We start from the raw sequence: 25,077 nt of genomic DNA, 5'->3' as shown, positions 1-25,077 counted from the left end.
AAAAAAAAAAAAAAAAAAAAAAAAAAAAAAAAAAAAAAAAAAATTATGATGTAATTAGGGTTTGAGTTTCAGATTTATTTAGAGAAAATATTGGAACAAATAATATAGTTTTATTAATCTCTTCCGTGAGTTGAAAATGGGTCTAGGTCGAGTGCCACCTTTTTCCCCCTCATACGCTGCTCATGGGGTGGAGACACTGAAAAGCAAAGGTGGAGGAGGCTGAAAAGGGAGGCCACAGCCCACTGGCCCTGGTGTGCCCTGAAATACGTTGCGATGCAGGGCTTGGTTTGTCCACATAAGTCCTGCATTTGCAGAAGTGCTGCGAAAAAACGAATCTGGTAGCGGGAAGCCAGATGCAACTCTTGCTGCAGAAATGCAACATGAAGTGTTTTGTCTTTCAGTTCAGGTTGGAGATAATTGATTGGAGACCGCAGGAGAGAGTTTTGAACTAAACAGTGCTGGAGGTGTGGGGGAAGATCTTTCTTTCTGTCCACTCACTTTGTCAGCTGTGGGAAGACCTCAACTGCTTCTTTGGACAGGGTTTGGGTGGATCCTGCAGAACAGCTCCAGGGATAGGCCCTGACATCAGGGCTTATAAAGAAGAAAAAAACAACTAAAAGAGTCAATACCCTGCTCTTCAACTCTAGTCCAGAATGCTCTGCTAGTCCTTAAGCAACAATAACTCTTCTTAGTCATAATTTATATTTTGAAGATCTTTGAGGCCATATTCTTAGATGGAATTCTTTGCCTTTGGGGGATTATTTACTAAAAAAAAATTTTTTTGAGTACCTACCATTCCAGACTCTATGCTAAGTTCTAAAGACATGCAGATGAACAAAGCAGACTGGTCCGTACTGTCACTCTAGCAGGGGAGGCCAGCAATGCAAAGTCAAATAAACATATAAACAAGATCATCACAGACTGCTGCACATGCTATGAAGTAACTAAAACAGGGATCAATGACAGAAATTACACTCAATCATCAATGCTATTCATTTTAAGAAATCTGGATTTCAAATCACATTAGCTGTGTTCACTGAGTTACTATTTGAGCTCCCTTTGTTGAGGGTGGATGAGAGAAATATTATGAATAACACTTTTGGATCTTGTTTTTGTCATATTACATAATGTTACATGAGTATATTACAATTCACCCAGGGACTTTCTCGAGAATTTAGCACTTGGAAACAGTATTGAATATTCTTGCCTTGCCTGCTTTGAAGCTCAGAATAGTGTCCCCGAGTTAGGAGAGCAGAATAGCACCCAAGATTAGCATTCAATTCTAAGCAAGACTGTCTGAAGTAAAATCCCAGTTCTACCGCTTATTAGCTGTGTGACCTCAGGAAATTACTAACCTCTCTTCAGCCACTCATCAGGAAAATATGGGTAACGAAAGTATCCACTTAATAGTGCTGTGGTAAGGATGGAATGAGTGAATACATGCAAAACCCTTAGCAATATATGTTGCCTATAGCGTAGACTCAAATATTGGCTATTAGCATAGTCACTGATTTTATATTTTTTCTTCTTAATGGTTTCTAGCTTTTCTTTTTGACATTTATTTTAAATGTCCTGTCTCATACATTGTGTATACCCATTTTCTTTTGCAAATAAAAGGAGTCAATTTAAAACTCAATCATAACAGCCAAGTATTTTCACCAAATATAACTATACTTCATGATAAATTTTGCCTATTTCTTTAAAAATGTTGAGATACCCTACTTCTTTAATAGGATAGTCGGCATAAATAAATGTGGTTGGCACAAAAATAGAAGGAAAATTGAGTTTGGAGAGGGTGACTTCCCAACTTCATTTGTTCTGAAGATATCACATGCTTCTCTTATCATATACTCTAGTAAAGTCATATTTTCTACAAATGGAAATATACTGTTAGGATATTTTGACCCCAGACACAGTTTTGCAATGTATGATCTAAAATTTTAGAGATTTCTGTTTAAAGTAAGATATATCTAATGAGCCTACATTTAGGTACATAGTAGGTATATATGTTTATACGGCACATGAGATATTTTGATGCAGGCATGCAATGTATAATAATCACATCAGAGTAAGGGGGGGTACCCATCACCTCAAGCATTTATCCTTTCTTTTTGTTAAAACAACCCAATTATATTTTTTCGGTTATTTTTAAATTTGCAATAAATTATTGTTGACTTAGTCACCCTGTTTTGATATCAAATACTAGGTCCTATTCATTCTGCTTAACTGTATTTTTATTCCCATTACCCACTCTCTTCAACACTATTCCTCTCAGCCACTGATAACCATCCTTCTATTCTTTTTGTCCACGAGTTCAATTGTTTTAATTTTTATTTCCCACAAATAAGTGAGAACATGTCAAGTTTGTTTTTCTGCACCTGATTTACTTCACTTAACATAATGTCCTCCATCCATGTTGTTGCAAATGACAGGATCTCATTCTTTTCATGGCTGAATAGTACTCCATTGTGTATATTTACCACATTTTCTTTATCCATTCATCTATGGATGGACACTTAGATTGTTTCCAAATCTTGGCTATTGTGAATAACACTGCAATAAATATGGGAGTGCAGATATCTCTTTGATATACTGATTTCCTTTTGTTGGGGTATATACCTACCAGTGGGATTGCTGGATCATATGGTACATTTGTTGTTTTTTGAGGAACCTCCAATCTGTTCTCCATAGTGATTATACTAATGTACATTCCTACCAATAGTATATGATGCTTCATTTTTCTCCACATCCTCATCAGCATTTGTTATTGTCTGTCTTTGGATAAAAGCCATTTTAACTGGAGTGAGATGATATCTCACTGTAGTTTTGATTCGCATTTCTCTGATGATCAGTGATGTTGCACACCTTTTCATATACCTGTTGTCCATTTGTATGTCTTCTTTTGGGAAATGTCTATTCTGATTTTTACCCATTTTTAAGTAGGATTATTAGATTTTGTTCTGTAGACTTGTTTGAGTTCCTTATATATTCTGGTTCTTAATCCCATTAGATGGATAGTTTACAAATATTTTCTCTCATTCTGTGGGTTGCTTCTTTACCTTGTTATTTGTTTCCTTTGCTGATCCCATTTGTCCATTTTTTGCTTTTGTTGCCTATGTTTGTGGGTATTACTCAAGAAATCTTTGCTCAGACCAATGTACTGGAGACTTTCCTGAGGTTTTCTTGCAGCAGTTTCATAGTTAGAGGTCTTATATTTAAATCTTTAATCCAATTTGTTTTGATTTTTGCAAATGGCAAGAGATAGGGGTCTAGTTTCATTCTTCTGCATATAGATATCCAGTTTTCCCAGCACCATTTATTGAAGAGACTGTCCTTTCCCCAGTGTATGTTCTCAGCACCTTAGTAAAAAATGAATTTACTCTAGGTGTGTGGATTTGTTTCTAGATTATCTGCTCTGTTCCATTGGTCTATGTGTCTGTTTTTATGCCAGTAGCACGTTGTGTTGCTTAGCATAGCTCTGTAGTATAATTTGAAGTCAGGCAGTGTGATTCTTCCAGTTTTATTCTTTTTGCCCAGGATAGCTTCGGCTGTTCTGGGTCTTTTGTGGTTCCATATAAGTTTTAAGATTACTTTTTCTATTTCTGTGAGAAATGTCATTGGTATTTTGATAAGGATGGAATTGAATCTGTAGATTGCTTTGTGTAGTATAGACATTTTAACACTATTGATTCTTCCAACACATAAACATGGAATATCTTTCCATTTTTCTGTGTGTCCTTGTCAATTTCTTCCATCAATGTTTTGTAGGTTTTGTTGTAGATATCTTTTATTTCATCAGTTAATTTGTAGGTATTTAATTTTTTATTTGTAGGTATTGTAAATGGGATTACCTTCTTTTTCAGAGTGTTCACTGTGGGCATATAGAAATAATACTGATTTTTGTATGTTGATTTTGTATTCTGCAACTTTATTGAATTTGTTTATCAGTTCTAACAGTTTATTGGTGGAGTGTTTAGCTTTTCAAGATATAAGATCATATAATTTGCAAACAAGGCTGATTTAACTTCTTCTCTCCAATTTAGATGCCTTTTCTCCCTTTCTCCTTCTCCCTCTCCTTTCTCTCCTTTTTTTTTTTTTTTTTTTTTTTTTAATTTTTTGAGACAGGATCCCACTATGTTGCCCACACTGCACAGTGGTCTCAAACTGTTGAGCTCAAGAAATGCTCCCACCTTGACCTCCCAAAGTGCTGGGATTACAGGCATGAACCACTGCACGTGGCCTATTTCTCTTGTCTGATTACTCTAGTTAGGACTTTCACTATGTTGAATAACATTGGTGACAGTGGTCATCCTTGTTGTATTCCAGATCTTAGAGGAAAGGCTTTTAATTTTCCCCATTCAGTATGATACTAGCTGTCATATACAGCCTTTATTGTGTTGAGGTATGTTCCTTCTATACCCGGTTTTTTGAGTGTTTTTATCACAAAGGGATGTTGAATTTTGTCAAATGCTTTTTTCAGCATTAATTGAAATGATCATATGGTTTTGTCCTTCATTCTGTTGGTATGATGTATCATATTGACTAATTTGCACGTGATAAATTCCATGTGATCATGGTGAATGATCTTTTTAATGTGTTCTTGAATTCAGTTTGCTAGTATTTTCTTGGGGATTTTTGCCTCAATGTTCATCAGGGATATTGGCCTATAGTTTTCTTTCTTTCCTTTTTTTCCTTTGATGTGTCTTTATCTGGTTTTGGTATCAGTGTAATCCTGGTATTATAAAATTAGTTTGGAAGTATTCCTCCCTCCTCTGTTTTCTGGAATACTTTGAGTAGGATTAGTATTTGTTCTTTTTTAGATGTCTGGTAAAATTCAGCAGTGAAGCCATCAGGTAATGAGCTGCAAGAGTTTTTATTAAGGCTTCAGTCTCATTACTTGTTATTGGTCTATGCAGGTTTTGAATTTGTTCATGGCTTAATCTTGGTAGGTTGTACATTCCTAAACATGTACAACCTACCAAGCATAAACTTATCTCAGTCCAGCTTTCACTGCATCCCATAGGTTTTGGTATGCTGTGTTTCCATTGTCATTTGTTTCATGTAAATTTTCAATTTCTTCATTGACCCACTGGTCATTCAGGAGCATATTGTTTAATTTCTATGTGTTTGTATAGTTTTCAAAATTGGTCTTGTTGTTGATTTCTGGTTTTACTCATTTTGGCCAGAGAAGATGCTTGATATTATTTCCATTTTTGTAATGTTTTAAGACTTGTTTTGTGACCTGATATATGGTCTATCCTTGAGAGTGATCCATCTTCTGAGGAGAAGAATGTGTATTCTGTAGCTGTTGGATGAAGTGTTCTGTAAATATCTATTAGGTCCATTTGATCTATAGTGCAGATTAAGTCCAATGTTTCTTTATTGAGTTTCTGTCTGAGAGGTCTGTCCAGTGCTGAAGGTGGGGTGTTGAAGCCTCTGCTGTTATTGTATTGAGGTCTATATTTCTCTTTAGTTCTAATAATACTTGCTTTATATATCTGGGGGCTCCAGTGTTGGGTGCATATATATTTACAATCATTATATCCTGTTGCTGGTTTGATATCTTTATCATTGTATAATGACATTCTTTGTCCCTTCTTATAGTTTTTGTCTTGAAATCTATTTTGTCTGATATAAATATAGCTATTAGTATTCTTTTTTGGTTTTCATTAGTATGAAATGTCTTTTTCCATCTCTTTATTTTCAGTGTATGTGTATCTTTATAGGTGAAGTGTGTTTATTGTAGGCAACAGATCATGAGGTCTTATGTTTTCACCCATTCAGTCACTCCATAACTTTTGATTAGCGAGCATAGTCCATTTACATTCAATGTTATTATTGATAAGTAATAACTTCCTCCTGCCATTTTGTTATTTAGTTTCTGGTTGTTTTGTGGTCTTCTCTTCCTTCTTTCCTTCCTGTCTTCCTTTTAGTGAAGGTGGTTTTCTCTGGTGATATGATTTAATTTCTTGCTTTATTTATTTATGTATTTATTGGAGATGGAGTTTTGCTCTTATTGCCCAGGCTGGAGTGCAGTGGTGCGATCTTGGCTCAGCACAACCTCTGCTTCTGGGGTTCAAGTGATTCTCTTGCCTCAGCCTCCTGAGTAGCTTGGATTATAGGCATGCGCCACCACGTCCGACTAATTTTGTATTTTTAGTAGAAATGGGGTTTATCCATGTTGGTCAGACTGGTCTCAAACTCCTAATCTCAGGTGATCTGCCTGCCTGGGTCTCCCAAAGTGCTGAGATTACAGGCATGAGCCACCAAGCCAAGTCTTAATTTCTTGCTTTTTATTTTTAAGGTATACATGGTATGTTTTTCAATTTGAGGTTAATGTGAGGCTTGCAAATGCTGTCTTATAACCCATGACAACTTAACACTGATTGCATAAACAAAAAAAAAAAACACACACACACAAAAAGAAAACTAATAAAAACTCTACACTTTAACTTCATCTCCCCATATTTTTTTTTTTTTTTTTTGAGACAGAGTCTCACTCTGTCGCCCAGGCTAGGGTGCAGTGGCCGGATCTCAGCTCACTGCAAGCTCCGGCTCCTGGGTTTACGCCATTCTCCTGCCTCAGCCTCTCGAGTAGCTGGGACTACAGGCGCCCACCACCTTGCCTGGCTAGTTTTTTGTATTTTTTAGTAGAGATGGGGTTTCACCATGTTAGCCAGGATGGTCTCGATCTCCTGATCTCGTGATCTGCCCGTCTTGGCCTCCCAAAGTGCTGGGATTACAGGCTTGAGCCACCGCGCCCGGCCCATCTCCCCACTTTTTAACTTTTTCTTTTTGTGTATTATTGTACTGGCTATGTCTTGAAAAATTGTTGGAGTTATTATTTGTGATTGGTTCATCATTTAGTCTTTCTGCTTAAGTGTAGTTTACTCACCACAGTTACAGTGTTATAATATTCTGTGTTTATGTACTTATTATTACCAGTGAGCTTTCAGTACCTTCAGATGATTTTTTCTTGCTCCTTAACATCCTTTTCTCTCAGATTGAAGAACTGCCTTTAGCATTTTTACAGGACAGGTCTGGCGTTGATGAAATCCCTCAGCTTTTGTTTGGGAAGATCTTTAATTCTCCTTCATGCTTGAAGAATATTTTTGCCAGATATTCTATTCTAGGGTAAAATATTTTTTTCTTCAGCACTTTAAATATGTCATGCCACTCTTTCCTGGTCTGTAAGGTTTTCACTGAAAAGTCTGCTACAAGATGTGTTGGAACTCTATTGCATGTTGTTTGTTTCTTTTCTCTTGCTACTTTTAGGATCCTTTATCTTTGACCTTTCGAAGTTTGATTATTATATGTCTTGAGATAATCTTCTTTGGGTTAAATCTACTTGGTGTTCTATAACCTCGTTATACTTGGATATTGGTATCTTTCTTTAGGTTTTGGAATTTCTCTGTTATTATACCTTTGAGTAAACTTTCTACCTGATCTCTCTCTCTCTACCTCCTCTTTAAGGCCAATGACTCTTAGATTTGCTCTTTTGAGCCATTTTTTAGATCTTGTAGGCATGCTTCATTCTTTTTTTGTTCTTTTTTTCTTTTGTCTTCTCTATTTCCAAAAAAAAACTGGTTTCAAGCTCTCTAGTTATTTCTTCTGCTTGATCAGCTCTCGTATTAAGAGACTCTGATGCATTCTTCAGTATGTCAACTGTATTTTTCAGCTCCAGATTTTCTGCTTGATTCTTTAATTATTTCAATCTGTTTGTTAAATTTATCTGATAGTATTCTAAATTCCTTCTCTGTGTTATCTTGGATTGGTCACTGGTGCTTTATTTAGTTCATTTGGTGAGGTCATGTTTTCCTGGGTAGTCTTGATGCTTCTGGATGTTCTTTGGTATCTGGATGTTTAAGCATCAGGTATTTATTGTAATCATTGCAATTTGGGCTCATTTGTGTCGATCCTTCTTGGGAAGGCTTTCCAAGTATTCAAAAGGACCTAGGTGTTGTGATCTATGTCTTTTGTCACTGCAGCCTTACTGCATTAGGGAGTACCCCAAACCCAGCAACACTGTTGCTGTTGCATAGTCATGAAAGTACTGCCTTGGTGGCCTTGGGTAAGATCCAAGAGAATTCCCTGTATTACCAGGCAGAGACTCTTGTTTTCTTCTCTTAATTTCCCCCAAACTGAGCTTGTCTCCCTTCAGGGTGGTGAGCTTTCCCTGGACCCAGGCAGGTGCAGAGACGCCTTCCTGGAGCCAGGGCCTGGAGTCAGGTACCTTTGGAATTTACTTGATGCTCTTGTCTACATTGACTGAGCTAGCACCCAAGCCACAAGACAAAGTCCTTCCTGCTATTCCCTCCCCTGTCCTCAAGCAGAAGGAGTCTGTCCCCATAGCCAAAGAGCCAGAAATGCACTGGGTCACACCTGAAGCCAGCACAGCTCTGAATCTCACCTAATGCCTTTGGCAAGTACTGCCTGGCTATCACTGTTGATTATTCAGGGACAAGGGCTCTTTATTTAGCAGGTGACTAATCCTGCCAGGACTGGTTCTTTCCCTTACAGGCAGCAGGTGTCCTTCTGGCTCAGGGTGTGTCTAGAATTGTCATCTAACAGCTAGATCCTGGAATGGGGGCCCTCAGGACTCTGCCTGGTGTCTTATCCCACTGTGGCTGAGCTGAGTTCCAAGTTGCAAGACAAAGTCCTCTTCACTCTTTCCACTCCTGTCCTCAAGCAGAAGGAAAGAGTCTCTACCAGATCTGTGAACTGCACTGCCCGTGGTTAGGGGAGGGATGGTGAAGGACTCCTTTGGCTGCCCTTGCTGGTTTCTCACTTGGTCACGTGCACCCCAAGTCTACTGGCTCCAAACCCAGCCCAGCACTGCACCAAGACTTGCCCAGGAATTGTACTCCTTCAAGCCTACACTATCTTTCAAGTTTAAGACCCCAGAGCACTTTAGCCCATGGTGGTGTGGCTTGCTCACCTCAGGTTCTGACCACTGGGAAGGACAATTTGTCTCTGATTAAGGCTGGTCTAAATGTTCTCTCTGTGGGAGCTGGCTGAGTTCTGTCCTGTGTTGCTTTACTCTCTGACAGGGCAGCACTAAGTTCTAATGCAAAATCCCACAATCACTGAGCACTCTTTCCCCCAATTGCACAGATTATCTCTCTGCTTCACGTGGCTGCTGCCTGGGGGGTATAGAGGAGGGGCTGCATAGGGAATTTAAGACTATCTTTCCTAGACTCTTCAGTGCTTCTTTCCTTATATGATATTAAAACCAGGTACTGTGATTGCTCACCTGAGTTTTGATTCTTGTGAAGGTGATTTTTCATGAGGATAGTTGTTCAGTTTGGTGTTTCTGCAGGGGGTAAAATCACTGGAGGCTCCTATTTAGCCATTTTGCTCTGTTTCCTCTTGTTACTCTGAACCTATTTCTTGTGGGACAAAGGAAGACTCAACGTGTCCCCAAAGAAGGGAATTTCCTGGCTCTGTCCAGATATTTCCCAAACACAGTATATCATGTGGCAGAGGACGCTGAATGCTTTCACAGGAAAACAAAACATAAGCCAGTATCTTCTGGCCCTCGTTACCCAATTGTCACGAGGAGGTGGCACAGGAGTTGTGTCCTGATTTTAATCAATTTAAGTGATTCTGAAAAATGTCAAAAGGAATTCCTCCCCTCAGGACAAACCTGCATCAGAGATGTTTCTTCTACCTCTTGCTTCCAATTCAAGATATAGCTTGATGCCTCATTGCAGAAATGCCTATAAATCAGGTTGGTGCAAAAATAATTGCGGTTTTTGCCATTACTTTCAATAGCAAAAGCCACAATGACTTTTGCAGCAACCTATCAAATTTGGCTCCCTGAAATCCAATTTCATATGTTACAACTTTGTTAAGTTTAGGAATTGTTAACCCATAATATAACTCAATAAAATAATTAATTGAATTATTTTTAAACTAAAATAGTTTCACAGTCAATAACAGTATATATGCAACTCCAGAAGGTCCTCCTTCTACTTTAGAACAGCTCACTGGGTCACGGCCTCCTTTCACATTTTCTCAGACTACTAATGCAGAGAGCAGAGGATAATTTCCTACCCCTCATGCTCACGATATGGCTTGTGAGATGTCTAAGTCACTTTGGCAATCTCCAGAATACTAACGCTCTCAAGCATCCTATATAATGTACAATATTGGATGGCTGAATGAAAAAAAGAAAAAAGAGAGTCAGTCTGTGTATTTTTACTAAATGCCTACATGTGTCAGGCCCTGTCTAGGCACTGGGGTTAGCAATGAACAGGCTTTATGAAGGTTACATTTTTCATTTCTCTTCTAGAGTAAAGATCACCAATTTTTCATAGTTATGAGTAGAGAGAGTTTTCTCTCCTTTTGGTGATAAAATGAGTCTGTTCTAATTCCTAGAGAACTGACGTTAAAATATTAAATCATTATAGGTGTGTTAAGTTATATATTTGTTGCAGGTTTCAGCATATGGGAACTTTATTCTTTAGGTAGTTCTTATGGAATATAAAAAAATTAAGATTCAAACACGTAAGAAAGACAAATTTATCCAAATGTCTTGGTTGTCCACTAGAGAGAAACATTTTTGAAAAGAAACAAGATGATTTTCCTCTCAGGAATGTTACTCTTGACCAAGGATTTTTTATCTTGGCACTATTGACATTTTGGGCCAGATCATTCTCTGTTGTGAAAGTTGTCCAGTGCAATGTAGGATGTTTAGCAGCATCTCTGGCCTCCCTTCATTAGATGTGAAAACCTAAGGCTCCCACCCGACCCTATCTGCCAGGGGTGATGACAAAAATGTCTCCAGACTTTGCTAAAGGTGCTCCAGTGGGAAAAATTCCTTCTGCCAAAGAACCATTTTTCTAGAACTTTCTTTAATTTTCATTTCATGCCAGCACATTCTTTAAAAAGTCAAAATTTAAGACTTAAATTTCTGCCTATGAAGCTAAGTACAAACATGACCTCCTACCAATCTTTACTTTATAATAAATCATTCATAACTAATTACATTTACCCAAGCAAATTACATGTATGGAAAATCTTGATAATATTCAAAGTGGAGATGAAGGAAGACTTTTCAAGAGAAAGATTTCCCTCTTTTCATTTTCACCAAGTTTCTTTCAGTGTCTGTGCTATAAATGAGTCCATAATCCCAGCTCTCACAAAACGTGAGCTTCTCAATTTCATTCAACCAAATCTATTATGGGCAAACTCAAAAAAGAGTGATGATTGAGCCAGTACAGGGTCAGCTGAGAAAAAAAGTCATTTAGTATTGGTTGCTGTATGTGGATAATTCTATAGATAATCAAGTCAATTTCATTTTCAGATAATTCTGTTGGCTTTTTTGAAGGCTCAAAGAAAATACTGTGTGTTGAGAGATATCTCATGTAGAAAAATGGAGTTTTCGCTGGCAAAAGGCATGATAATATGAGCTGATTATATCAAAGAAAGTCATTGTTTTTTTGTAAAAATCAGTAAATGGAAGTTTTTCTGCTTCATCAAAATTAAACATTGAAATTCTTTCAATAATTATGTTAGGAAAAGCATTTACAAAATAATATTCAAAATAATGTCAATGAAAAAAGTTTACACATAAACTTATGTAATGTCTATTACAAATCCTTGTGATTTTTTGTTTTGTTTTTTGAGGCAGAGTCTCGCTCTGTCACCCTGGCTTGAGTGCAGTGGTGTGATCTTGGCTCACTGCAACCTCTGTCTTCTGGGTTCAAGCAATTCTCCTGTCTCAGCCTTCCGAGTAGCTGGGACTACAGTCATCTGCCACTATGCCTGGCTAAGTTTTGTATTTTTGTATTTTTTTTTTTTTTTTTTTTTTTTTTAGTAGAGACAGGGTTTCACCTTGTTGGTCAGGCTGGTCTGGAACTCCTGACTCAGGTGATCCACCCGCCTCGGCCTCCCAAAGTGCTGGCATTACAGGCGTAAGCCACCGCGCCCGACACCCTGTGATTTTTATCAGTGGAAAAGATTGGAGAGGAGTGAAATAAATGAGAGCAATTGTATAATAGTGTAGTAGGATTAAGGCTATAGAACTTTGTTTCCTGTCTGTATTATGTTTTCATGACTTTCAAAAGGCAATTTAGGTAGAGTGTGATGGCTCCTGTCCGTAATCCTAGCACTTTGGGAGGCTGAGGCATAAGGATCGCTTGATGCCAGGAGTTTGAGACCAGGCTAGGCATTATAGTGAGACCCTATCTCTACTAAAAATAAAAAACATAGTAGGGCATGGTGGCACATGCCTGTAATCCCAGCTGCTAGGAAGACTGAGGCAGGAGGATCCCTTGGGCCCAGGAGTTTGAGGCTGCAGTGAGCTATGATGGTGCCACTGCACTCTAGCCTGCGTGACAAAGCGGGATCCTGTGTTTTAAAAAAACAATAATAATTCAAAAAATAGTAAGGCCGGGAATGGTGGCTCACGCTTGTAATCCCAGCACTCTGGGAGGCTGAGGTGGGTGGATCACCTGAGGTCAGGAGTTTATGACCAGCTTGGCTAACCTGATGAAACCCTGTCTCTACCAAAAGATACAAAAAATTAGCCAGGCATGGTGGTGGGCGCCTGTAATCCCAGCAACTCAGAAGGCTGAAGCAGTAGAATTGCTTGAACCCGGGAGGCAGAGGTTGAAATGAGCTGAGATTGCACCACTGCACTCAAGCCTGGGTGACAGAGTGAGACTCCATCTCAAGAATAAATAAATAAATAAAATAAAAATAATAAGATAAACTAAAAAGGCAATTTAATAATACCTACTTTAAAAAGAAGTTCTTAGAAAGTAGTAAAATTAGCCAGACATGGTGGTGCATGCCTGTAATCCGAGCTACTTGGGAGGCTGAGACAGGAGAATCCCTTGTACCTGGGAGGCAGAAGTTGCAGGAGCCAATATTGTGCTATTGCACTCCAGCCTGGGCAACAAGAATGAAACTCCATCTTAAAAAAGAAAAAGATAAAAGAAAAAAGAAAGTAGTGATAGCCAGTATTTTATCGTCTCTACTTTTGCTGTGGGCACTAGGAGTATAAAAAAATTTGCAAAACATACTTTCTTAGTTTAAGACATATTTCAGTTATTTTTAAAAGTGTGGCACAACTGACATTAATAAACATTGTCATGGGCCGAACTGTGTCCCCCTAAAATTCATATGTTGAAGCCCTAGCCTACAATGAGATAGTATTTGGAGACAGGAATTTTAGAAGGTTATTAAGGTTAAATGAGGTCACCAGGGCAGGGCCCTAATCTGACAGGACTGATGTCTTCATAAGCAGAGAGAGGGACACCAGAGAGCTCTCTAGGCAGACACAGAGAAAGGCTATGTGAGGACACAGAGAGAATAATAGGCAATAGTCTGCAAGCCAGGAAGAAAGGTCTTTCCAGAAACTAATTTTATCACCACCTTGATCTTGAACTTCTAGCCTCCAGAACTGTGAGACTATAAGTGTCTGTTGTTTAAGTAACCCATTCCAGTATAGTCTGGTATTCTGTTATGGAAGTCCAAGCAAACTAATACACACACAAATGCATCTGAATAGAGATGTAAATTTTTTTGACTAGTGAGTCAAATAGTGCATAATAATTGATATCAACCTTTTAATTTCTGGAGTAATTTTTTTTTTTTTTTTGAGATAGAGTCTCACTCTGTCACCCAGGCTGGAGTGCAGTGGCACAATCTCTATCCACTACAACCTCTGCCTCCTGGGTTCAAGTGATTCTCATGCCTCAGCCTCCCAAGTAGCTGGGATTACAAGTGCCCACCACCACTCCTGGCTAACATTTTGTATTTTTAGTAGAGATGGGGTTTCACCATGTTGGCCAGGCTGGTCTCGAACTCCTGACCTCAAGTGATCCGCCTACCTCGTCCTCCCAAAGTGTTGGGTTTACAGGCATGAGCCACTGTGCCCGGCCTGGAGCAAACTTTTATAATGAAGCAAATATAGCTGTTTCATATTCCCATTTTGTAGCAGAATAGTATGATCTTAGTTCTTGGTTTTCACACATTTGTGGCAATACAGCCAGGTATTTTATGATGAATTACAAAGACCTAATTGATCCAAGCCTTGAAAATGTATATATCAGGGTGGGCACAATGGCACACACCTGTAATCCCAGCTACTCAAGAGACTGAAGCATGAGGATTGCTTGAGCTCTGGAGTTTGGGACCACCCTAAAATAGCAAGATCCCATTGCTTAAAGCAAACAAAAACAATTGTATATCAGTCACATATCTGTTTGTCAAACAATGAAAAAAAGTTTTCATCTAGATTTCTTTCTTTTTATTGCTTTAATTTCCTAAGTATACCCCAAATTGTTCAATTCAGCAATGAACTTAGGTACTTTTCACTATGGGCTTGTTATATATAGTTTTTCCCAGAGAAATTTTAAGTTCTTGGTAGACGAATGTTAACTCCCAGGGGAATTGTGGACAGCTGTTGGGAACAGGCCTTACTAATTTGATTAGCAATACTCCATAGTCAAGGAAAACCAATTTGTAAATGGTCCCAGCTGGGGAGAGATAGTCAAAGCTCGTCTTAAGAACACCAAATTTAGCAATCACGTCAATACATTCTTCTTAGATTGCTCCTGCTTAGCACATTAGTAAGTCTTTTTTAAAAATATCGAGTTTAACAGAAACGAAGAAGGAAAGAATATGACCTAAATCCACCATCTCAATATAATAGATTAAACACATGTATTGAATGTCTACTATGTGCTACACACTATGGTAAGTGTAGCCAATGAATGTATAAACATCCTTGCTAAATGTAAAGCATTATAAAAATGCGACCTGTTGTTAATATTGTAAGTTATAAGTCAAACAGCATCAGCCTATGAAGATGATAAAATGAAATAGAGAGCCACAATTAAATGTAAATTTTGATGTTTTTTATTTGCTCTTGGTGATTTATAAATTGGATCAGCTTACAAATAAAAGAATGGTTGATCTATTAAAACCCAATGAGAACAGGAGTTCAACTGAATGGATAGTAAGCCAACACATTTTTTTATGCTTTGCTTAGAATTAAAGGCTTTTTAAAATAGATTATCATTGTATTAGTTTAGAGTTCTCCAGAGAAATGACCAGCAGGATATCTATCAATCAATCATCTATCTATCTTCTCTACCCAATCTCTACAGAGAGATATCTATGAATAGATATTTAGATGTCTTTCTATCTCCAGTCTCTGTGCTATAAATTTAGCCCATAACCTCAGCTATCACATAGTTTGTGTCTCTCAATTTCATTCAGTCAAACTATTATGGGTAAACTCAAGAAAGAATGGCAATTGAGCTAGCATGGAGTCAGCATAGAAAAAAGCTGTTTAGTAATGGTTGCTATATGCAGATGATTCTATGAATAATTAAGTCAATCTCATCTTTAGGTAATTCCATTGCCTTTTTTGAAGATTCAAAGAATTCTGTGTGTTGAGAGGGATCTCTCTCTCTCCATTTCTCTTTCTATAGAGTTATCTAGATAACATCATTATCTAAATATTAATCATTATCTAGATATCTCTTTCTATATACATATAGATACATACTACATCTGTATATATTTGTGTATATACATATATCTCTCTATATATGTGTATATATGTATCTACACATACATAGATATATATGTATCTACACATACATATATAGATATATATGTATCTATATAGAGGAATGTGTGTATATACATACATATATGTATGTATCTATATAAATAGAGATACATATATATACATATATACACATATATATAGAGATACACACGTATACATATATAGAGAGAGATATACAAACATATCTGTGTGTGTGTATATATATATCTGTAGATTATATATATATATATATAGAGAGAGAGAGAGAGAGAGAATCATTTACTTTAAGGAGTTGTCTCACATAATTTGTGGAGGCTCGGAAAATTTAAAATCTGCAGGTTAGGCTAGCAAGGTGGAGACCCAGGGAAGAGTTGCAGTTTGAATCCAAAGGCCATCTGTTGGTATAATTTCTTTTGGCTCTGGGAAGATGAGTCTTTGCTCCATAAGGCTTTCAACAGATTGGATGAGGCCCACCCACATAATGAAGGGTAACCTGCTTCACTCAAAGTTCACCAATGTAAATGTTAATCTCATCCAAAAGAACCTTCACAGAAATATCCAGAATAACTTTGACCAAATACCTGGGCACTGTGGCCCAGCCAAGTTGACACATAAAATTAACCATCACGAGTCCACCTGTGTCAACTTGGTACCTGTATGCATCTCTTTAAACCATACTTAACATCAATAAGAAGGTTATAATTCCATTTAACATAAATACAACTATTCTGCATACAACCAAAAACACACTAACTCTTTCCCCAGAAGAGGATGCAAAGCTCTTGGTTGATGTTTACTTTTTTTTCGTGATATCTGTAACTTAAATTTTATGATGGAAAGTTAACAATTCTCAAATACTACAATAAAAAGTCAACACATCTTATGTTACATGATAAAGGGACAAGAGAGGGAAGAAAGAAATATTTGCTATGCACACACATTCATAGCAAAGTAAGGAAGAGATATTCATGATTATGACAGTCCTCATTTCTGTAGCTGGTCACATGGTCATAGCTGGTATTTATAGCTACCTTCTTCCACTATTCATTTCATGTTCCCTTTTCCTTCAGTAAGCACCCCAGGTAGTCAAAATTCTTTACCTCATGGGGTGACCCAAACCTTCATTCCTGAAAGGTCTGGCCCATAATAGTCCTGCCTGGGTTGGGTCATTGCAATTTTCCACTGACCTTAATCACAAGGCATGATAATACCAAGAAACAGCCTAAAGGATCTCCTGTGTTTCAGACAGACTCTTCCTTACCTCTACGGTGGAGTAGCAGTTCTATTTTCCACTAGTAGTCATGGTTGACCACCCCAACCCAGTAATAGTAGCTCCCTTTTTTGCCTGTTTATCCAGAGTCATGAGGAGCTCAAAGTTTCCAGTGGCAGTGCTAACTTCCAGTTCAGTGGAATTATTGTTAGGTCTCTTTGTGGAAGCATTTCTCCCTCTGGAACTAAGACCTCCAAGCTAGCAGAGCATAATGTCATAGGGACAGGAAAGTATTTTGCTAGTGGGTCACTAGGGGTAATAGTGAGTGATGCCACTCCGACATCCACCCCTTGATCTTGGACCCACAAATCCCGGCTCTGGGAGAAACAGCACCATATATTAGACACTGATTCAGAGCATGTGCAGCCTTCTGGAGAGCCTTGCACAGTCCATGATGGTGGTATTGGTCTCTGTAATCTTTCCAAGAATGTGGTATTGCTTTTGGTTTACTATTTTTCTAGATAGAGGCAGTTCTAGTTGTTTCTTCTTAGCCTTTCCCACCGTAATTCCCTCACTCCACAAGTCAGGGAACTAATGTATGGATTCTGCCAGTTGCTGAGGATATCTCTTCCAGTTATGCATTCTGGAACTAGGGAAATGACCACAGGATGGGTTTGGGGTCTCACTGGGTCTACTGTGAGACAGACCTAAACTAAAACTGACCTCCAATTCTGAGTGGAGAGCCACAGTGATGTTTAGGGTTTCCTGGAATTAGTGTCAGTTCAGACCAGTCTCCAGTTACCCCTCAAAATTCTGGTTATTTCCTTTTTTTCCAACTCACAGTCTCCCTAGTAAAGGGCCAAGGGTGCCTTTGGGAAAGGCTGGGAGAAATATTAAGTTTAAATTTTTGGCACTGTATCAGGTCCTTCCTCAGGGGACCTGGCCTCAACATCATTCAAAAGGTTCTGGGTCTGTAAACTGGCTCACGTCTGGGAATCGATCAGTGGGGCCATGATTCTCTGTCTTGATGAGTCAAGCTACACTTTTTGTTCAGTTGACCTAAAGCTTTTCTGTTTATACAGATCAAGTAAGATTAATAGACTTCTCCATCCACTTCACTTCTAGGAACATTCTAATCAACTAGCCAATGCCGCAGGTCTCTTTGAGTCAGACTCTTCTGATTGCTGTTTTGACTCTGCTGTTCGTTACAGTAACCATGCCCACCTTGTCTTTGAAAATTGAGTGCCACTACTTGGTCCCTGCCACCCTAGGATCTGATTACCCCCATTGCAGTTAGGTTTTCCAATTCAGTGACAGGAGCTTCCACTGTAAATTCTGTTTTTCAGGAAGGGCAATCACAGAGCTCTTCTAGGATGCTGGGGCTCCCCTCACAAATTTATTTCTGTGGCCCAGCCAAGTTTACACAAAATTAATCCATTATATTTTCTCCTAACACATTCGCTATATGTAGGACTTCTCTCACATTTTTAATGAACAGAATTATTGCTTGATGGGTTGGCAGCTAAATGTAAAATACTTATTGACAGAAAGGGAGTTGTATTGGTTTGATTTGAAATTATTTCTTTTGTCTATTTTTCGACTAAACTGTTCATTACTGAAATAATGTCATCTTTTAAAAATTCTTCTATTTCTAGACCATCTCAGCTTAAGTAACAAGATAAATAATATGAGGTATAAGATGGGTGAAATGATAAGAATACTGGGCTAGAAACCAGAAAACTTGGACATTAAATCTGATCTATTGCTAACTGTTCAAGTAAATTTGAATCTTGAATCTCTACAGATCTGAGATTCAGTTTTCTCTTCTATTAAATAATATTCTACCTATCCCACAGAGCTGCCTTAATAATCAAATAAAGCAATAACCAGGAGAGATTGGCTGGACCAACGGATCCAAGTGATCTGACCAGAACAGAATGATGTCTCTCTTGTTCAGGATGTTACATGTTAAGGCTGTTAATGCTATTTTACCCCTGGATGTAACTACCTAGTGGTTATGTATTAATAAATAGTGAGGACACATCTTATTACCCCGACTAACTAAACACTTGAAACAGAGACTGTATTTTGTGTCATATTAGTCCTCACACACTAACTAGCACAGAACAATGCAAAGTAACTCAATAAATATTGTTGAATCAATGAATGAATGAATCAAGACTGAAAGTACAAAAAGGGGGTGGTGCACAAATGCTAGTGAGCATTTGAGTCACTTGGAAGGCTTTCTAAAGATCACTCTTTACTAGCTCTCATTTTCTGAGATTTTAATTTAGAAAGGCTGAGATAAGGCCCAGGTAGAGGCATTTTAATGAGCATTCCCATTGATTCAGATGGAAGAGGTAAGAGAAATTGGTGCAGGAAATTTGATTGAGGCTGTTCTCATTCCAGATCATGTCTTGCACCTTAGAATATATCCTTAATGTAAGCCTATTTTGCCCCTATGATTTGGGATTTTTTACCCTTAAAAGTAATAAAAATAAAATAATCTGCTTACTTGATAATTTATATTTCTAATGATAGTAGCAAATGGATAATGTCAGAAGCAGCAGAGCTTGACTCCAGTTCAGCCACATTCTAAGTCTAAGCTTCTAGTTACACTAAAGTAATTGTGATGCAAAGATATTTCTACCTATTTTCTATGAACATCAAAGATCACAGATGTCACACATAACAATACATGTATTAGAAGAGGTGGAATGTAGACATATGCTTTCAAATAAATAACTCAAAGTTTTAAAAAGTATTTTTCCTTTGGGTTCTTGCTTCCTGATATTAAAAGTTGAAACAAATGGCTATCTAATGATGTTGAAAAATATGGTGTAAATGCATGCACAGATAATAGAATAGCATACCAATGATTAATAAACTTATTGTACTACCATGGCATGAAAAAAATCTTAATTTCTTCTCACAAGATACAGTTATTTCCTCTGCCACTGATATGGGTTAAGAGATTTATACAGTTTCATTCATGCAGAGTTTAGAAATAAAATTGAACATTTCTATTGCTCAGTTCTTACAACTGTATCTCAATGTGTTATTCAACCAAGGAAATGAAGTGGAAACAAAATAGTTTAGATGTGTGAAGACCTTTAACAAGGCCTTGCTTAAAAGGAGATTAATTCAGCATCATAAACTAAGTCCACCAAGGAGACTATTGATTCATGGAATTACACTGAAAAACTGCTACAACATCATTGCACAAATTACTGTTTGCAACAAAAAGATGATAGATATAAAAACACATTGTTCTTTTGCTGATATGTGGATTAGGAGAATTTGTTAATGTCAATGATTAGACACAGTATTTATTAACTGTATCTGTCAGAAGAAAAGACACAGCATTAGTTACTTCATACAGTGAGACTCCAGGAGCTTAGTCACTGCCACACATCAAGTAATTATTATTGAACCATGTGGAAAGTTACGTTTCCTAAAAAAGTTAATGTGATGGTTAATTATGTGCAAATCAATATAATATAGTAAACTGGAAATCCTTATTTCCTAATGGAAGTTACTGATCATAACCTGTGCCAATAAATTGACAGTCCGTTAGGAAATACGTGAATAAACGTAAATATATGGTTTGTAAATACGCAGTTAGTTCTTTATGCCAGTTATTAATTATTATGAAATATTAGTTCTTTATGAAGAACTAATGATGAATTAAAGCTAATAATTTCCCCACCAAAATTGTCGCCATAGGAACTTGTTGCATGTCAGAACAATAAACTTCAAAGACTATACTTATTTTTATCTGGTAATATACAATTCTATTTAAAAATCAGCAAAGGTTTTAGGCATTTGTCTTTAAGAGAAGGTACTCACAGATCTGCAAAAATTACTTCATATCAGTGTTAAACCGTGAGTAGCAGCTATAGTACATAAGAATAAAAATACAAGAATGTAATTTTTTCATATTATTAAGGCTGCTGTTTTATTGTCTAAACTCTGCCATCTAGTTCTTTGACCCCTTATTTTAGAATTTATATGCCAATGCAATTTATTATTGACCTGTTTTGTATCTAGGGCAAATACCTATGTTTATTTTGTTTATTTATCAATCTAAAGTGAATTTTGATTTCCTTTTTGATTTCTGTGTATCTCACTCTAAGCTATTGCAAAGGTGTGGAGCTAAGGGAAAGACAGAATTCCAAGTCTAAATTCCTGCCTATTTTCTAAGGGCCTGCCTCCAGTCAGAAAGAGGTGGAATTAGAAGAGGTGAAATGTTGAGATATCTTTTCAAATCAATAACTAAAAGTTTTTAAAACTTTATCTTTTCCTCTGAGTTCTTGCTTTCCAATGTTAAAAGTCGAAACAAATGGCTTTTTAAATGATGTTTAAAAATATAGTGCAAAGGCATGCACAGATAATAGAATAGCATACCAATGATTAATAAACTTACTGTATTACCCTGACATGAAAGGGTTAGATCTCAAAGCATCCTAATTTCCGTGTACCATGATAGTAAAAAGGAAAATCTGATGTGTGTATATATATAAAATATATATAAAACTGTAATTATATATATCTAGCTATACTTATATAATTATATATAGTATAATATGTAAGACAATATTACATAATATCAAAATAGTAAGGTGACTACAGGAATGAGTTTCAGCCCTTTTTAGTGATGAACAGTAAATCATTTGTGTACTGTGAAGTTGGTTTTGAATGAGAAGTGTTATTGGAGATGAGGGAATGCAAGAAGGTATCTGGGGTAGTGATGTTAGGAAAGCAAGGGGAGATGAGAAAGTCCGATGTATATTCTAAGTGCAAAGTATGGCTGTAGAAATTAGTTCCTGGGAGGAAAGCAAAGAATCCCAAGCTAGAAGAATAGATGACAACAGAAGATGGAAATCCAATGCCGACATAAAGTGGTAGATTTTTATAGGGACTGGATATTTCTGAGCACTAAAATTATAATGACCAGAAGAGGCTGAGAATGAGACAAGAAACACACATCTGGAGTCCATTTCAATGGTCCAGGCCAGAGGTATGGAGGAGTTGAACCAGGGCAAGGCAGCAGTGGTTCTCATACTTTAATGCAAATCAGAAAGAACCATCTGGGGAGTTTACCTATTAAACTTGCAAATTTGGAGACCGCCAAGCCCAACCCCATTCTGATTCAGGGGATGACTAATATGATGAGTACTGAAACATAAATAAGGCAGATGTGGGTTTGAATTTTAGCTCTACCATTTACTAGCCATGATCTTAGGCAAATGGCAGCCCATACCAGTTGCTATTTCCTCATTTGTAAAGTAAGAACAACATTATTGGGAAGATTTACTTTAAAAGGGCAGACAGGGCCAGGCGCGGTGGCTCACGCCTGTAATCCAAGCATTTGGAAGGCCAAAATGGGTGGATCACGAGGCCAAGAGATCGAGACCATCCTGGCCTACGGGGTGAAACCCCGTCTCCACTAAAAATACAAAAATTAGCTGGGCATGGTGGCATGCACCTGTAGTCCCAGCTACTCAGGAGGCTGAAGCAGTAGAATTACTTGAACCCGGGAGGCGGAGGTTGCAGTGAGCCAAGATCATGCCACTGCACTCCAGCCTGGCCACAGGGCAAGATTCCATCTCAAAAACAAACAAACAAACAAACAAAAAGCATGGACAGAAACTGGCCCGTTTTACAGTTGCGTCAATGAGGCTGCAATGAAAGGGATGGGTAGTAGAAACACTGGAAGGACAATTTCCTTTTTCTCTTAAACTCTCATCATATTTGATCTTGTATATTTGTGTCCATGATTTTCTGCTGTACAGGTTCTTTAAGGGCAGAGACTTTAGTTATTGCTGTATAGCCTAGATAGTGGAATTGAATGAATAAGTTCTGTCAGATCTTGTCTCTAGCTGCATTTGTGTTCATCATCGATTTCATATCACATGCTTGGGTTCTTTAGGGCAGGAACAATAGATTCACTTTACATGTCTAGTGCCTGGGAAGCTCTCAGTGTCCAATCAATGCTGTTTAAGAGAATGAATACATGAGCAAATGGATGGATAAATGGGTGTTTGGAAGATGAAGTGCACACTAGTAATGGCTGAATGCTAGGCCAGGTCTCTTTTCTCTGAAATCCTGGTCTCCAGGGTCTCTGCCACGCAAAATGCAGGAAGCTCTCCCTGTCACTTTGAGATATACAGTCCCTAAGAGGTTGTGTGAACCAACTGGCTTGGAACATATTTCTGTTAAATCATTGGAATAAGTTTAGCATTTAAAGTTCAAACTTGGCACCACTTCACACTGACACTAATAAGAAGCTACTTTATGTCACTATGTCACCTTTCTTTCCTGTTCACTGAACAAGGCTTTAAAATTGTATTTAATGTGTTCATTGGCACATTCTTTCCTGAATTCAGCATTTTTGGAGCATGAAGTGACCAAAATAGTCATTTTTGACTTTGTATAAGTTCTATAATGAACCATTTGATTATTTTTAATTCAACCAGATATTGGGAGCACTGGTGAAAAAAGAACATACAGGAATATCCAAATGACATAGCAGATAATAGGAAAGGTAACGTCTACTATCATCATAATAGCTATTTGATATAAGTTGGGAAATTCATTCATTGATTCATTCATTCATTCATTCATTCAACTGCTGATTAGATGTGCACTACATTCCAGGGATTGTACTAAATGCTGGGGATACTATGATGAATGAGACACCTACCTGTTCAGTATGAGGTGCTTTGTCTCTCATCTTTTAGAGATTCTTATTATTGAGTTTGTAACAACTCAGATGCCTTTAAACTCACTGATATTCCAAGAAGAATACACCCTAAACTCAACATGATGTTAAAGACTTATTAAGACCCTGGAGTTTCTTTTGGACTTTAACAGTTCCTAGAAGTGAAATGAATAGGACAGCAGTTTCAGACTTTCCTAAGGAATTCAGAGGTATTAGGCCTGTAACTGCTACACCATTCCAATGCTGGCATAATTCCACAGAAAACGACCAGGATATATCAGCATAGTCCGAGCTTCTCCACATCTGCCCATTTCTAATCCAGAACTCCAGCACTGAGATCAAGAAAAACACACCAGATAGCAGTACTTTCAAACATTTGATGACATTATATTATTTACTGAGCATCTGCTACATAACTGCTCTCTGATGAATGCTTCATTGAAACTGAATTTACAAATGAGGAATAAAAATGAAAATAATAAAATAGAACTTTGACCCACAACCTGTAGCAACTTGCCCAGGAAACCAACCCCTTATCTATAATAAACAATTCAGGAAGCCAGTCTGCTATGAGTCAGACTTGCAGGAAACCAGATTGCTATCTCCAGTGACAATCCAGGAAGATAAATGATAATTTCTGTAACAACTGGCCCCAAACTGACAAGACTTAATTACTGACAGCTTCCCTAATTTTTGGCCCCACTTCTAATAAACACCAACCACAGAAAGTCAAAAACACATCCTCTAACCAATCACACAGGGCGCCCCACCTCTAGCTGGCCTGCTTATAGCTTCCCCATGCCACAGCCTCCAATCAGGGCACAACTGAAGCCTTCCTGTTTTCCACTATAATGCTTTCCCACTCTCCTGTGTGCCTTTGAGTCTCTGCTAAAATATAAGTGATGGTGGCTGACTCCGTTGCTGTAGCAAGCTTGGAAAAATTAGCCTTCCTTTTTTTCATTTAGTTCCACACAACTATTATACCCATTTTTACAGATAAGTGGATTTATAAAGATTAACTTTTAAATGGGCCACACAAGAAGCAGAGCAAGAGTTGGAACCTGATCTCCCTCATTCCAAAGTTATCCTATTAACTAGTACCCGAATGTAGAAAAGAGAAGAGGTTTTTCCTTTTCTGTCCTCTGCTATACCTACTGTGTCATTTTGAGTACTTTCCTCTTTCCTTAAAAGAAAGTGATTCCATGTATAATATTAGCCTACAGTCTTACTGGTTTTGCAGACAAATGCAATTCAGATGCACTGGTAAGAGTTTAAGGCGATATTGAGGATGATAACGGCAACCCTACTTCTGTATTTCTTTACCATATGTTGAATTATGAACAGTTGGGAGCCCAGTAGGTGGTGAGACTTGAGGTGCTCCTCGGGAAACAGTTCTCTGTACTGTCACTGTGTCACAAGACCACAGTGCTGCTCACTTCTGCTGCCTCCCAGTGACCCTATTAGGGAATTGCACTTAATAAGTGTGGGCATCTATGTAACTTGAAAACATTTAAACGTTAACATGAGAACTTGAGGACACAGGATTTTAGCACAAACTTATTCACTGAGAGG

General features: G+C 37.7%; 1 protein-coding gene across 1 annotated transcript in view; it reads right to left on the bottom strand.

Annotated features, from left to right (window-relative positions):
- The window catches only part of FAR2 (fatty acyl-CoA reductase 2), a 200,103-nt gene that overhangs the window by 68,663 nt on the left and 106,363 nt on the right, over positions 1 to 25,077 (bottom strand). The gene's annotated exons all lie outside the window — the stretch shown is intronic.

The sequence above is a fragment of the Piliocolobus tephrosceles genome, chromosome 10, assembly GCF_002776525.5.
Source record: "Piliocolobus tephrosceles isolate RC106 chromosome 10, ASM277652v3, whole genome shotgun sequence".
In the NCBI taxonomy this organism is placed as follows: domain Eukaryota; kingdom Metazoa; phylum Chordata; class Mammalia; order Primates; family Cercopithecidae; genus Piliocolobus; species Piliocolobus tephrosceles.
The sequence above is the reverse complement of the archived record's forward strand: the minus strand, read 5'-3'. Positions and strand labels throughout refer to the sequence as shown.